This window comes from Melanotaenia boesemani, chromosome 10 (assembly GCF_017639745.1).
Source record: "Melanotaenia boesemani isolate fMelBoe1 chromosome 10, fMelBoe1.pri, whole genome shotgun sequence".
NCBI lineage: Eukaryota > Metazoa > Chordata > Actinopteri > Atheriniformes > Melanotaeniidae > Melanotaenia > Melanotaenia boesemani.
Window position 1 is genome coordinate 22961646 of NC_055691.1, and position 17388 is coordinate 22979033.

Genomic DNA, 17388 nt, shown 5'->3' on the forward strand with positions numbered 1-17388 from the left:
GAACGCTTTCTCTATCTATATCTTTCTCCGTTTATCTCTTTAGATTAGCTTTCACTTTCTTTATCTTGCTCTATCTCTCTTCCTCTCTCTTTGTCTATTGCACTCTCTAAATACCCTAGGCCTGTATGGACAAGGCTCAGCTGATCCCAGTTTTACTGTTAGCCTAACAGAGGCAGTGTAGGTCAGGTGTTGGTGAAATTGGGGAGGGTTTTTTTTTTAAAGGTATTAGTTTTAATGAATACCATGTTTTTCATTTAATTTCATGTTCAGTACTTGTATAGCTGCGTTTCATTAGTTGCATTGACACTGACTGATTTATTGACTTTTCGAGACAGTAAAAGTAGTGATATGATAACAAGTTTTATTTTTATTTCTTTTTTCATTTTATACAAGAATGAGTGGTGGGACCACAGAATTCTACCAGGTGGAACTTTTTTTTTGGGAGTTTGTTTCAGCCCATCAGACCTTTGAGACGCAGCTAAGCTAAACTCGAACGTTAGCCTGTCCACGAGCAGGCTAGTTCTGGTGCTAAGTTATGGTTACTCAGCCGTCATTCAAATAAGCCACGTTGATGAAACAGAACTCTCTCTTAAATGAGTCAGACTTATCAAGATAAACCCGGTTTTCCCTTAATCTGGCTTCGTGGAACACCTCTCTGGGCACTCCCCTCTGTAGACTGCCCTCCACTGGTGACCCCAGCTAGTCTCATATTTTGTTTCGCTATTTAGCCTTTAGCATTTTTAGCTGGTATAGAGATTACTTATTTGTATGATTGATTTCAACTTTAGATATTTAGATTCTTTTGTATTAAATAAATATTTAACGTGCAGTCACGTCTCTGTTCAACAGGAGCAACCCTGCGTTCTTATATTTCCTGGGGTCCTACACCCCACATGGCGTTGCCCGACACCCAAAGTTCCACCATTTTAAATAAAGCATTAATAACTTTAATCTTAAATCTCTTCATTTTTGACAATACCACCCATTACACCACAATCGGATCAAAAATGCCTCCATGTAAACACAGCTAATACCACCCTGTGTAGACCTCTTGTCCCTCCTTTGCCACCCCATGTAAAATTTTCTAGATCTGCCATTGGTACAGGATGTTAGTATTTTTAAAGAGACAGTTTTGTTTCTTCAAGCTGTGTTCCACAGTACATATTATTTGAAATAAAGTAACATGTACTGCGTTTCCCATTTGAATTTAATTTACATCCAATTTTACTACAAACTAAACATCTTAAATATATGTTGGATGTAATTGGTTTAAAAACTGTTTCCTGTATGTATGTGGCTTCACTATCAGTTCATGGGCAACAGAGCTTACATAGAATTTGTCATTTGGAGTAAATGGTGTACAAATACACTAAAAATAAATAGAAAAAAATGGAAATGTCCAACTTTTTGTGGACAAGTCTGTGTTCTTTACAGCTGTTGAACATCTACAGCCCGGTAACATTTGTTTCTCTGTAAACTGTGCAGAGACATTAGATGGTCAATCATATAGAATGTTATCATGCAAACATCAGCTTAACTTATCCTCATGGATATATTAAATGTAATCTGCAAATAAACTTTGATCGTTAGACTGATGATTCAAGACCGTGAAACTGTAAGATTGTATCTGGTCAAAAGCTAACTTGTGCCTCTTTTTATATGTAAAAAAATATTTTTATAAATCAAAGTGTTTTCTTTTTATATTATTAATAAATAGCTATTGAAACTACACACTGATAACATAATTCAGTGTTACCTTGATTATGTTTTAATGGATGTTTTAGCCCTGTCTTGTATTTGAACACAGATCTTTGGAAACTACAGTGACAACGATGCATCAGTATTCAGCGAGAAAACACATTCCTCTATAAGCCATTTGTAAAACGCCTCTTCCTATCAAATCTGTAACAAGTCCAATTTCTGTTAGTAATCCGTCTCTGAAAGGACACATTGATATGTAAATTGTTGTTTCTCCAGAATGGCATGCTGGTTATTAAAAGAGGAGACAGATTTAAAATGATTCAGGGACAAGCCCAGTGATGTATTCATACCAAGGCAGCACACCACTATCAAAACAGGATTATTGTAACGCACTGTCACCGGCATTATTTGCAATCATTACTGTATCACTCCGAGTGATACATATTTAGCAGTTAAAGGAGGACAATGAGTCCCTACATTCATTTACAATACAAATACTTCTATCACACACTCAATATCTTAATGTTAAAGTAGAAAAAAACATTTTAAACTAAAAAACAATACCCAGGACATTTTAAGTTACTGTACAACTAGTCAAATTTAAACATTATGAACAGGTATGAAGCTCTTACACCAACTCTCTTGTAAGCTCTTGTAACTTTTGCAACCGCCTTTTAAAGTATTACAGTTTTCTAAGCAAACCCTGCCATGTAATTTCCAAATATTGATGCCGATATAAGGGGCATATACTGACGTTTTCCCTTGCCCTGCTCCTATCTGTACATGCTGACATACATCTCAGTCTCTCGAGGAGATCAGCAGAGCGTGGCAACAGAGTAAAGGTCCTAACCCCTGCAGTGTACTACACCAACAATGAGTCTAATAACTATCCCATCAAAGCATGGGTTTTAGGGGCTTATGGCAAAACAAATCCTGATGACTCTGGCCAGCCTCACTATGATTGATGAATTCTCAAAGAGGGATTTACTATTAAACATCCCATATATTTCCTACCAAATGTGCCTCTGTTTACTCAGATATGGGCTTGTCAGTTTTTTTTTTTGTTTGTTTGTTTTTTATAAAATATAAGTGAGAAGATTTTTTTCTGCTTAATTAGGGTAGTGTAATGTTACACTGTTATAGATTATTTCCATCTCTAAATTTGTTGAAAACCTTTTGGTAAACTTCTTCTGTAGCTGTCAGGCACTATTTATTTCAAAACATTTTCTCAACTCTTTTAGCTGATTCTGTCCGACCATCCCCCACCCCAATCTTCTGCCCTCTGTCCTTTTATCTACCTCCTACTCTTGTGCTCTTCATCTCCCTCTCCTGTACTCGCCCTTTTTTCCTCCTCTCCTTTTGTTTCCTGGCATGTCCCTCTGTCTATGTGCTGCCATCCAAAAGAGGTAGTGGTGATGATAATGATGATGCACGGTGCGGGGCAGTCCAGGAAGAAACACAGGCATCATCGTCACCATCATTGTCTTCATCAGCCAGATGAGGAAAGCCAAACTTGAGCTCTGTCTGTCCCCATCAGGCTGACTGACAGTCACAAACTCATCTCTTATTCACTCTACTCATCAATTATACACAGGCCAAAGAAGCCCTGAGAGGCATGGGGTGGAGGGGGGCTGAAAGGCCCCTCTCCACGTGTCATCCCTAACTGCAGTGCAAATATGCATCGCAGCCCTCTGTCTTCAGCCCTTATGATCTCTTTCCTCCTTAGGAGACAGCTTGTCATCATGCCTTTAACGACGGTGGCTATGTGCGGATGTCATGAATCTCAACGTGAACTGAAGGTTGAATTATGAGTGACTACATCCCATAGATATTATTGGCATTTTGATATATTTGGACAAAAAAATTGATCTTTAAAACAATGGTAAAAAAGGGGGGTGTACTTAAGCTATTTCCAATCAGAGGCTCCAGAATGTGTGTCAATGACTGGAATCTCTTTACATGTGGAAGCTGTCTGGTTAAATCCTCTGACATTGAGGACATGACTATGTCATTGTTATTCAAGTGTGTGCTGCCGTCATAAGATCTAAAGCTCACTCTCCAAAATACTTAAAATAAATAATTTCTCTGCAAAGAAAATCATTTATAGGTCGCACAGATGTGAAACAACTGACAGCTCCTCAATGTCAGGCCAAGAGCAGACAGTTTGATGCAAAGACATTTCTTAGTATGCAAAAAATTACACAGGATCTGCAGGCATCTTGGTATGGTGTTGCTGCATCTACAGCCTAAGAGAAATTGAAAAATATTGACAGGAAGTTGAAATTGTCTAAAAATAATTCGTACTAATCACAATTTGTCAGCAGCAATGCTGTATGCCAGAAAAATAAAAGAGTTGTTTGGACAACATAATCTCATTACAGGTCATAAAATCATGTAGGCTGATGAAAAAATACTTAGTAATTACAATGTACAGGCTCAATGTTTATCTATGTTTTAATCCACAGATGACATTTCCATACTTTGACCTTTTGTAAAGTGATGATGAAAACAGGAGCCACACTTGATCAGGACAAAATAAGGCATGGTCCCTGCCATGGGAAGAAACCCTTTGTGCTACTTTTTCTATGAAAAATACCTTATAAATAAATAGATCAAATTTGATGGGATATGACATTACCCGGATCAAAACGATTCATTCAAAATAAAACTAAATAAATCACACCATCTGTTTATATGTGCATGTGTTTACAGTTTTTGGTGGGACAGGGGTAGTTTGGTGGTTTGGAGAAAAAGTCCCTTTAAGCTTCCTTATGTATCTAAAGAGATTTAGCCTAATCGAACGTCATACATCACCGCCCTAATACAGCCATACGTCTTTTATGTTGACATTAAGTCAATTCGTCCACTAGTGGGCAGTGCTGAGTTCAGCATTTACTTCTGCGTTCTGACGTCAGTTTCTGACACTGGTTGGTGGCAGTAATGCATCACTGGAAAGTCGTTTGCAACCGCCCAGCACGTACCACACTTACACAGCCTTTCTTCATATGGCAACCCCCCCATCTCTACTATTGTTGCCCTCATCATCCTTTTCTTCTTCTGCTTTTTCTCTTCTTCTTTACTGGTTGCATATTAGCTACACTGCTACACTGCACACATGGTTTCCAGTTGCACCGTTTGCTGCATCAAGGCCCCCAAACACAGAGAAAATTCTGCACGTAAACGATATAGGAGATGGACAAAAGTGTCCATGCATCTGCGTTTTCATCTTCAGCACTAAGTATAAATAAGCCTAAAGTAAGAGTATTTATGTTTTGAGCAGACCAAACATCTTTCCAGGAGAAGAACCTCATAACAAATGTGAACCACAGTGGTGGGAATTTCATGGTTTGCGCTGGCTACACTGCTTCAGGAATTAGGATAGCCTGCAGTCATTTTATAACAGTACAATGTCTCAGTTTTAACATCTGATTTGTTGTATATATTGGGTCTATAAAATGTGCAAGTCATTGCATTCTGTTTTTATTTACATGTTACAGAGCCAAAAAATTATAGGCAATTGGAGTTGTACATATGTTGGTACTTCTGATGAATAAATGACATTATATTCCTTGTGGATTTACTGAGGCAAATCATTTTTATGTGTAGGCAATATTTTAAAGAAGATCAAACATTTGCTTGTCTAATATGTTTGTTTAAAAAGAAAAAGAAAGCCAACGACCATTACTTTTTCCATTTGAATGAAAATGCATCAACGTTTTCTTAGTACAACACAACGGATGGAAATCCAACATTTACCCTCCTCAGGTAGTTAAGCCTTCATTTTTCTGTCTGCCAACTAAACCACTATTACCCTAACTGTGATTTACCACACAAGTGGGACCAATAGCAACTAACAAAAATGATATATGGTCCTGGAAAACAGATTTAGAAAAGAGAAGCAAGGTTTTACAGACAAGACAGGCCATTTAAAGCCCTATGTTGGACTGGAATCAGCAATGTGTCAGCTAAAAGCAAAGTGAAATAGTTTTCTTAGAGATTCTTCTGATGTTGTGTTTAAGGAAACATCTAAAACATAAGAGCTGGGCTTCATGATATCTGGATGAATAAGCTGTCAAATGGTCACCTCTAGCTATTTCATGCAGGCAAATAGTTCATTCTAAATACAAAGCCCTCACTGCCATCCTGGAAAAGATAGACTACTTGGTAACAGCAGCCTTCATGTTGTCCAGGGCTCTATGATACTACCTCTGAAAATGATGTGCATGAGGCTGGTTTGATAGTTTATAAAGGCACAAGTATCCAGTCACACACACAAACATATATTAAACACTTCTGGTGCATTCACAAGTTATTTCCATATCAGGCAATGCAGCTGGTGCTGGAAAAAACTCATTGAAAAAGGTGAGCTTACTCTGAGATGAGAGAAGTAGCATCCAAGCCAAAGTTAGCATGACATGCCCGTTTCTTCTGTGTCTGTGTCACCACACATGCGATCACAGAGGACCATTGGTGGAGATGGAGGGCTACAATGTGAGCTTTAACTCTGCAGTAGCTTCATTTTAAAGAGGTATAAACACATATATTATATTTTTATTTTCTTTTTCACGTTAGTTACCTTTTCTGTGATTCCACAAGTGACTTCCTCTTAAGCCACTGCTTGTTTTGTACTACATTTTTGCTACTTATACATTTAATTTAAAAGTGTAGACAATCCAAATAATATTTTTCTTGACTGCTTTTGTCATTTTTGTAATGGCTTCCCTTTGATTAATTAAAACATTTTGTTGCCTCAGATAGAAAAAATATTTGATGTCACTGATGTGACAACATTCTGTTTTTGATCATGTGTGTCTCTTTACACTGGTTCAGTGGCCGTGCTGCTCAAATGATTTCTCTGCATACTTTGGACTCTTTCAAGGCATGTTATGATTAGTTTCCGTGGCAACAGAAGTTTTGTTTTGTTTTGTTTTTTTTCATTTATGACCTGTTTATCTGATAGTTTCTAGTTTGTTTGTGTAAACAATTAATCTTTCACACAGTTCAATTCAAAGCCCTAGTGGTCTACAGGAAAGACAGTCAATGTGTAAATAAAAGTTCTTTGTGTGTCCACTAGATACAGTACTTTCAGGTGTGGACGTCAGTTGGCAAGGCCATAGATGTGGCTTTTTTCCAAGGGTGTATTCAAAGTCTGACACCTAACACAGAGAGCAGCTCGACTTGTGCATACAGCTACTACCATAAAAGAGATAAGGATGCACATGCTGGCTTCACAAGCCACACATCTCTGGTTTTCTAAAGTTTTGCTTTTAGTGACTAGAAATGTTTTTGGTCTATACGTTGAGTTAAGATTTTGGCTAGCTTGGGTTTTTCCTGTTTTTAGAGCTTTTCTAAGTTAATATTCTGTGTTTTTTTCATACAGTTTGTTCTATTTAGTCTGCAATGGATGATTTTTGGGTCCCATTTTTTGGTTCTGGTTTACTGTTATTGCCTGTCATCTACTCTCGATGTACTCAGGTGCCCTTAGCTTGGCTCATGTTGGCCCTAGTTTGCAGCATTTTGTCTTTGTTCTTTAAGTAAGTTGTTAAAAGTACATTTGAGTTCTACCAGGCTGCCTCTTGCTCTTAGTTTGCCTGCTTATGAAAGGGCAAATGCATATAAAAAGCAAGAGACAAAAAGTACTTATACATCTGGACCATAGATTCAGTTTGTTTTTCTATTCTCTCTTTTTTAATTACACCTCATTTCTTCTTTTCTAGTGAGCAGAAAGAATCATTTCAAGTTGCCCTAACAAATTTAGTGTTTGTGCAAAATAACTATAAGAAGGAACAGAATTTCAGCTGTGCTAATTTCATGCAATTTATTTGTATTCTTTGCATATATTTTGACATACTGTATAGAAAAATAAAATTACACTCCTTTTACATCATACACATATTTCTTTCCAGTTGGCAGGCCTATTAAAGCTATATAGGACTTATAGACATCCATCCAACTCTAAGATATTGCACAAAGTCCGGAGGAAATATAGAAACAGAGCTTAATACTCAAATAATGGGAAGATAATGACGGAGAGATGGAGGGATGGTTAGAGATAATAAGAGAAACTAAGAGAGTCCACACTGAAAACTGGGCAGCAGTTCTGACAGCTCACTCAAGCCTGGAAAAGTGGCAGACCAATCATACACCAAGGACAAATGTATTTAATCATGAGAAGAAAACAGAGTCCATCTCAGAGAGAGAAGGGAACTAAACATCACCAGTAAATCCCCATTACTTAATTCAAACCTATAGAGACAGGGAAGACATCAGTAATGTGCCAACAATGCTGATAAGCAGAGCCGCTCTGGATATACTAAACTTGATAGCTGGTGTGAAATTTATTTTGTCATTTTGCACAGCAGTTCTATTTTCCTCATATGTTGCTTATGTCAAAGAGAAAGTAGTTTTCATTTGGTCTGAGGCTGAAGACGATCTAAAGCAATCTGACAAGGTTAGGGTTCGAAGCAAAGAAGCAGGACATTCTTTGCCAGTATGACCTCTGTCACTTATAACCTTAGTCCTGCAGAAACATATGCATGAGAAATGTGTTTTTGCACAATACCTAAAGGACTGAAACAGAACTACTCGATTTCACATGACGTAGAAGGAAAGCTGATGCTGGGCATGGTTAATGTGCCTTCACTAATTAGTGCTCCCTGAGTTCAGAGAACTGAAAACAGCTCTGACCACTTTTTTCTGCTTCTGTCACCACAGCACAGCATTCTGCTGTCACCAGCATCACATTTCCTGCCCTTGACCACCATGAATCAGTCTATCAGACACAATTAAGATATGGTGTCAAAAGTGAGACATGTTCACTGTTTCAAATCAATTGTGATGATGTCATCACTAATGTAGCCACACTGAATCCAAAAATAAGTACTCTAATACGTACTCTAAAATAACTGCTCTACATCATTTCATAAGATGGGGTCAAAATTTAATTTTCATGCTGATCTAACAGTGGGATCACTATGAACACCAGCTGGAGGTCATGAAGTTTTATGTCCAACCAAATCATTTTAAATTCCCAGCAGAATCAGAAAATAAACATGGAATCATCTGCTGTATAATATATTAGCAGATTTTTAAAACAAAACCCAAAACAGAGCATAACTTGTGCATTAAAAAGCTTGTATAATGCTTCTTTCATGTCCCATTGTTGCCTTTTTTTTCTGCATTGTTGATGACATATTGTTGGTCAGATAATAAACTGTCATCTATAAATAAAAACTGTTACTGTTGTTATTTTCCACAGTCTGATGAGAAAGTGGAGAAGGAACAGGATGCTGGGTAAACATTCACAGGGCTGTGCAGTGAATGAGTCTTGGGCAATCAGAAAGACAACCTGACATTAACCGTTTAATGCAGGCCCTCTCAGTGCTTGCAGGTCAACGGTAATGATGACTTATGTAATGTCTGCACTCTGACTTGTCCTGCTTGACAGGGTCACATTTTGATATTTGCATGTCAGCTGAGTGTCATCGTATCAACGACAGATACTTTATTTGGACAATGACAGTATGATATATAGATATAATAAGTAAACTTCTACATTTGGGGAAATAAAGTCATTCATTCCTCTCCATAAATGTAAAACTACACCAGAATAGGGGTTAATCTGGGATAGCATACAATGAGGAAGTAAAGGAATTTGCTCACAACACCATGCAGAAATCTAAGGTTTTCTTGGAGCTGAGCAATATAACTGTTTTGAGAAACACATTTTGCATTAGTGAACTCAGAATTTCAGTTGTGTATGACTGAACAAACACAGAGTGTGTTAAAATGGTCCTTTATGACTCTGGCTGTGTGTTTTGGGTTGCTGTTATGCACTGCATAATAAATATGGGACAGATCAGATGCATCTACTGTATCAGGCCCATGCAGAGACCTCTAAAGAGGCAGGTGATCAAAGTCTGCATATGAGGCAGGACTCTGGTAATGACAGCTGTTACAGTTGCAATGAGCTACAAGCATGTAACACAATATATACTGCAATATAGATAGATTTATTTTGACATGGACATCACAATTACAGACCAGATGCAGAGTGAAGAGGGGGAAAGAATGGGGATGGTCATGGCTGGGAAGAGTAAAAGAAAAAGCTATACAAATGAGCCCAATATTTAACTGTTTTTTAGTGCCTCTGTGAACAAATGAAGCAGCCTGGATACTCTGGTTGCTACTCTCAGTGCAGACTGCAGAGGTGAAGATACTCCTGGCCCATCCAGAACACCTCTGTATCAGCAAATTCTAATGTGAAACTACTGACATTAAAAAGAACAGGGGAGATGTATTACCTTAGTGTTACACGTCCCCATGGCAAGATGCAAGGCCAGATCTTGGCTGTCCACACTCCATTAGGATTCACCCTATTGTTTGTGTGTGTTGCTGGTACCCATTAAACATCTTGTAACTATCTGCTTAATGCAGCTCTTTCTTTCTTTTGCTATATGCGCCTCTTTGTGGGACATCTAATAAAAGAAAACGAATGAATGAAATGTAACTCCAGTGTTGGGCACACTGCTTTAAATGAAGTTATTAATTATAGTTACTAGTCACTTTTTCTAAAAAGTAGAGTTACAAACAGAGTTACAGCATTTTAAAGATAACTAAGTACTCTGGAAAGCAATTATTCCCTTTTCTTACATGTCCAAATATGTTCCCTTTAAGGGAACTTTAAATTAATCTGCATGTTTAATTTATTCATAATAAAACTGAATATTACGTCTGATTAATGAATGAAATGGAAACTTAATGGAATAAATTAATAACAGAAAAAATCATCTATGCTAATCTCATGCTACTTAGACGTCGTGGCTCTGTCTCCTCCTCAGAAGAGGAGCTTCACATCATTCTAACATTTCTCACAACGTTCTTGTCTTTTATCTGTGGGGGGAAAAGTGTATCTGTGATTCTAGATTCCACTGTTTTCTCTGGACTTACCGTTTCTCTTGGTTTTTTGTGTGTGTAAAATTTAAGTCTGCCATGACATTTTACTCTTCAGCAGTCAGTCATCGTCACTTAGGCACTGTAGTTATTTCTCTCTGTAAACCCCCCGGTCGGATGAAGACATACCAATGTACTGAATTATAGTAACCCTAATAATACCATCAGTAACGGTTCTAACGATGGAAAGAGTAATGACTTGGATTATCTGTTACTGAAAAAAGTAACGCCATTTATGTTAACACTACTATTCCCATCACTGGTAAAGACACAGAGCGTGGCATTGGTACTAGAAATATCATTTTATTCATGCCTGACAAGAACTTTCTGGCTAAATTACACATCATGTCCAGAAGTTATAGTGCATTTGATTTGACTTAGAGGTTTAAAAGTCAGACCTGGGAATTAGCGGCCATTTTTAATGTTCACCCACACAAACACACACACCGTTAGATGGGGCGCCCAAGTCAGACAAGTAAGAAAAACATGTATATCGCAAATTTGCCCTCATTTTCCAGGTTCTTATGTAAACATGCCTTCATCCTGCAAAGTACATAAAACAAACATTCATTTAACTTATTCCTTTCTGATTCTTTAACGTCACTAACTTATTTCTTCTGTTCGGAAATATAAACTGATGACAACTGCTCTGTGGTTCACTTTAGTGATGCGCGGATTAGATATATCAGACAACAACCAAAGTATCAAAGACACACAAAAAATAAAATAAAAAATGTGACCACACCTCCACGTAATATCGATACTACCCATACCAGCATTTTGTTATAATAAAGAAGTTAGAAGTCCATCACAAACTGTAAATGCAGTGGAAAACAACTATAACATCAGGATCTTCTCTAATTAAACCCAATTGGCAGGACCTACTATTTCTTCCACCTGCCAAAACCACAAGTGAAATGACACAGCATAGAGGAGCAGCAGCGCATCTCTCACTCACTCCAGCAGTTAATGGTCATGTATGGAGCTGAACAGCAGTTAGGTGATGTATGATGTGTGTGGGAAGACATAGAGGTGTTGTAGCAACACCACAAACCTCCTTAATCATCTGAGAGTCAATCATAACACAGTATGTAATTAAATTATGATGAGGAAGAGGAGGAAATTAGTGGGACAGGTGCTGTAAGGGTGAGACACGTCATGCTGCAGCCAGGTACAAACCACCATTCAGAGGGAGAAGATGTGGAGCTGTGTACCACTCATGCTGAATTTTATTAAAGTGATTTTCATCTTTCTGCCGAGTTCAGGTTTTTGTGTTGACGTTCAAATAACAGGAGTTGCCCTCGTTCTAAAGACAATTGCATCCTGATTTGTTATGTACAGTGTGAAATATGGTTATGAAATGAGAAAAGGCTGCAAGAAATAACTATGAGTTCAGCTTGGTGCGATATGTGTCCCTGTGATCAGCTCACATCATTGCAACGGGCTTAGATTCAGTCGGGGAGGATGCTGCAGAGGCTGGGTGTCATTAAATATTCTGTAAAACAACCATTGTGGAGGTTTTAAAAAATAAAAAATGTGCATGAAAAATATTTAATAGGATAGAAAAACAATAACATCAATCCCTCTCATTTGTTTCGACTGATGGTTAACTAAATATTTTCATATGTAGGTGTCGACAACATGCAATTGTTGTGGCATTTATATATTTATTTATGCATTTTACTAGTAATTTCAGTTTGAGCCACAAAGTATTCTACAAAAATGTAGCGGCCACCTCCTTTGACCTCAGCGTAGTCCACTTTGAAAGTGATTTTCCAAACACATTACGTTTCTGTTTAAGTATCGTATCACCGGTATTAGCTTGTGTATTACTTGATATTGGATCAGAAAGAAAATGAGAGGTATCACATGCTTCTTCTTCCGCTCTCTTTTTTATTAACAGGATTCATCTTCTTTACTTTTAAGACTTAAGTGTCAAAATCTGATTGATAAAACCTTTCAGCACAATTTTTCACGTTAACATACAAAGCCGTAGCTTTTACCAAATAATTATGTATTACACAAAAAAGAAAAAGAAAAGAAAGAAAGCAATGAGATTGCTGACCTGCAGCCCGTCTTTATTTCTGAGAGACTCTGTCTCTGTAAGGTGTTGTTTTTATTAGTCAACTGTTCCCAGATCTTCCAGCTGATTCAATTTAGTTTTACTTTTCCAGATTTTGTTCCCCAAATCCCATTGTTATGTATTGCTTCCATCAAAATTTACAATGAGCTAATATTTTTCATGAAATACTGAAATGTCTCACTTTCAGCATTTGATATTTTTATGTTCTTATGGGAATAGATTTCTGCTTTTGTGATATTTGCAAATTGTTGCTTTCCATTTTCAATTTATATTTTAAATAAAAGCCTATTAATGATACAGAGGCACAGATCAGATATAAACCAGGTGTTATGCTGTCCACCTGAAAACACTGAATGTTTACTTTAAGGTTAGCCTTGTCAAAGATGTTTCTATATGAATATTAGATTTCTTTAAACAATTAAATACAAAAATTAGAATCTTCTCATATAATATTGGTTAGACTCTAAGGCCAACAACATATGAGTTATACTGACTGGAGGGTGAGAGAATGGAGGATGCAAAAGCAAGGGACCATCGCTGGGCATGGACTTGTTTCTCAGAGCTAGATGTTCGGACAAGGTCAGGTCTTTGTGTTAACAGGAGAAGTCAACAGCCAAGAGCTGTTTATGCTCCCCGAACTAATCCAAGGGTCCAAGGCTGTCAAGCCACATTTGTGCAAAATGCTTAAAAAATGAATATCGCATTGCAATAAATAATAGAAGGAGACAACACTATAGATGGACGGTTATGTCACCACACAGACTTGCAATAGCTCAAATAACAAAGAAGCTATACATACATACATATATATATACATATACATATATATATATATATATATATACACACACATATATATATACACACACATATATATATATATATATATGATTTCACTCCACCTATGTTAACAGGGAGACAGTGTTACTGTCCTCCCCAGTTCTCTCAATAAAGGGATAAAGTAAAAAAAAGGATTTGTAGAACAACATTTACCCATAAGCTTGCAACATGTCTACATTTTACCCTAAACCATTTCTACACACACTCATGTACAAACACTAACATCTGGTATGTCACATTATCAATAAACCTATAAATGGTAAATGGACTTGTACTTATAGAACGCCACTCAAAGCACTTTATACTACCTGTCACATTCATCCATTCACACACACACACACTCATACCCCGATAGATGCATTGGGAGGCAACCTAGGGTTACGTGTCTTGTCAAAGGGAAACATACTATAAAATCATCTGATGAATGAGTCAGATCTCCTCTAATTTCTCTGTTACTCACCAAGAACCTAGAAAAAATACCTAAAGAACACGATTCCAGGCTGAGATTTACAGGAGCAGCTCATTGCTTCTGTTTGTGCTGTAAAGCTTTTGTGCCTTCTTCAGAGTGGTGCATGTTGCCAAGCAAAGATAAGAGTTTGTGCACAATGAGAAACTCAGATGGATGATTCAGGGCAGAGTGTGAGCAGAGCTGTAGATGATGGAAGGGATCCAGTTTAAGCAAGACAACAGAACTAATGGACAACTCCCAAAGAAACAGTGTGACACATAACTAATGCTACTATTTAATAAGGTTCATAAGGGCAGAATCGTGTACTTCCATGGTCTTAACATAATAAAAACTTGAAAAACTTTCCTTCTATAAACACGCTGTGATTAATTTAAATGAACACAAACCCTCTTTCTCCACAGGAAAATCCCAAGTAAAAGGCAGAGAGAAACATATGGCAGTTGGGTGTAAAGAGGAGAAGATGAAGAAGGGAAACTCATATTATAGGTTGTGGGAACAGACGTCACTTCAGGGTAGCAACCCAGCATTTCCTCCACAGGCAGGCTGAGGAAGGATTAACGTCTGCAGGGAGAGCCGCTGCCTGTTTCCTAAATATGCCTGCCAGTCTCTCTTTCAATCTGTTTTCTACAGCTGATGTTAATTTAACTGTTGTGGTCCAGACAAACCTTGGAAACAAGACTCTTGCTTGCTTTACTCACAACATCAGTGTGTATAGAATTTTTTAATTAAAAGCTTTCAGGTCAAGAATGTCGCATTTAAAAACAACTTTAAAAAAAAAAAAAAATCTGTATTTTTGAGTGGAATTTATCAGAGTTCAGGGGAAACTAAAGGCAACTTTTAACTTGACCTTTCCTTGTAAAACGTACGTGTATTTCGTAAATACTGGCAAGTTAAAAATAAACTAGTTTGTAAGATTAAACATCAAATTATTCATGTAGCAGCCACTGCTGTGATGTGTAGTCCATTACTATCACACTAAAATACACGTCGGTCAGGATGATTTAATCTCTTTTGCTCAGCTGGTTTTTAAACGAAACTGCCAACTTCTCTCCATTTGTTGTATTCCTCTTCTGGACATGCCCCTCTCATGCCCTGTTACCCTCTCCTCTCCTACACCTGACCCAACAACTACTCCTCCAAAATATCTTGCCTCACAAATCAAGCTAGACGCACAATCAAGTCTCTGAAGTGTTCACACACACTGACTAGACAGCTGATCAAACCACAATTTTTCCTCCAAATCGGCCTTAAAATCTTGTGGTGCGAGCCTGGCTTTAGAAGACGCTCTTATCCAAAGAGACACATTTGGACCAAGAGGTATTGTACATTATTAATGCTTAACTTCAGGATGAATACTAAGGTTGCTGTTTATTCTTGGTTTTAAATCTTTGGTTGGCGTGCCATTTGACACTGCAAGCGAATAAGGAGTTAAATTGAAATCTTCATTAAATAAATGGGATTTGATTTAGTTTCCAGGTGCAGTGCGCAGGATGTAATGACAACAAAAACAAGCTGCAACTAATCTAATAATCCTCACCAACCCACCAAGTTTGGTCTTGAAAAGCACTAAAGTGCCCCTCTAATACCTAACCTAATTCCTTTCTGGGCATCTGTATTAACATGGAAGTTCAATATGAAGTAGAGGGCAACAGCCTATAGTGTTTCTAGATATACACTCACTGGCCACCTTATTCGGTACAGCTTGCTTTATAACATAAACAGTCCATTAAAAAACAATAACTAAATGTATTTAGACATGTAGACATGATCAAGACGACTTGTTTTAGATCAAACTGAGTATCAAAATAGGGAAGAACAGGGATCTAAGGGACTTTGAACGTAGCATGGATGTTGGTATCAGATAGGCTGACAATTCTCAGAAATTGCTGATCTACTGGGATTTTCACACAAAACCATCTCTAGGGTTTTATGGAGAATGGTCTGAAAAAGAAAACATCCAGTGGCTGGCAGCTGTCTGGATGACAATGCAGACTGGTTCAAGATATTAGAAAAGCAACAGTAACTCAGATGACCACTGGTAACAACCAAGTAGTTTCCTAAACATCACAATGAGTTGACTGAATTCACTTTTGGGATGTGGTGGAACGGGAGATTCTCATCATGGATGTGCAGCCAATAAATCTGCAGCAACTGTGTGATGCTGTCATGCCAATATGGAGCAAAATCTGAAGCATGTTTCCAACACCTTGTTGAATCTATGCCATGAAAAATAAAAGCAGTTCTAAAGGAAAAAGGGGGTTAACGTTACATAAGTTACAGATTATTATCTTCACACCTGCTAATGTAGTTAAAAAAATTAAAGTTGCACTTCTGCTAATGGATCGCCTCAAATGCCACTTTTGAAATTTAAGTTTCTTCATACTGATCTTAGATTTGCAAGTCTAATGGGGCTGCAAGATGACTTTAGAGTATCAAGGTTCTGAGTTATACAAAGCAAGAAACTCTTAGAGACTGAACTCTGATAATGGAAAAAAATCAAAGTACTTCTAACCTAAATCAAATGTTATCAACTTTCTGTCCAAATTGTTGATTAGCATGTAGCTGCAATAAATTTTATTTATCAGAGCAAAAAAATAAATAAATAAATAAAAAATAAAAAGAATCTATTGCCTGCGGGGCATTGCATACATTAGAAAACCATTAAGCAAATCACACAAACAATGGGGGCCCAGAAAACTTCAGTACTTACCTGAAGGGGAAGAGCAGCGCCTAAAGGAATAAGTCTATCATCTAATGGATTCCTGAATAGATTTTGTATGTGTAAGCAAGGAAGTGCATGATATGTTGAACAGTAGACCTCAGTCTGAACTCACTGCAGGCATGTTCACCAACAGCTGAGGCTGGCAGGAGCTCTGCCCTGCTGGCCCTGTCATTAGCTCCTCTGCAGCATGCTCCCAAAGCTGTTCTCCTAATGGATGCCAAATAACCCAGCCAACCCCCTCCTATGAACACATAGGGATCAAATATTCAGCACTAGATTCACATCCCACTGGAATCATTGTTCCTTTGTACCATTTCACCTCTTGCAATCACACACATGCACCAACAAGCAGGGTTTTATCAACTTCAGTTCTTCCATTTTATTTAAAAAACACATTTCCAAATGAGACAACATGGAATACAAAAGTCCTTTTAACAATCATTTTTAAGTGCTTAAAATGCAGTCATGTTCATTTACCATAGGAACTATAAAATACAGAGTTTATGTTACCTTGGCAAGAGGAAGTGGAAATATAAGAGTCATTTTTGTGATTTGAATTTTTTACAGTGTACCGTCTAGTAGCACACTGGTAGAGACTAAGAGCTTTACAGTAGTGTCTTG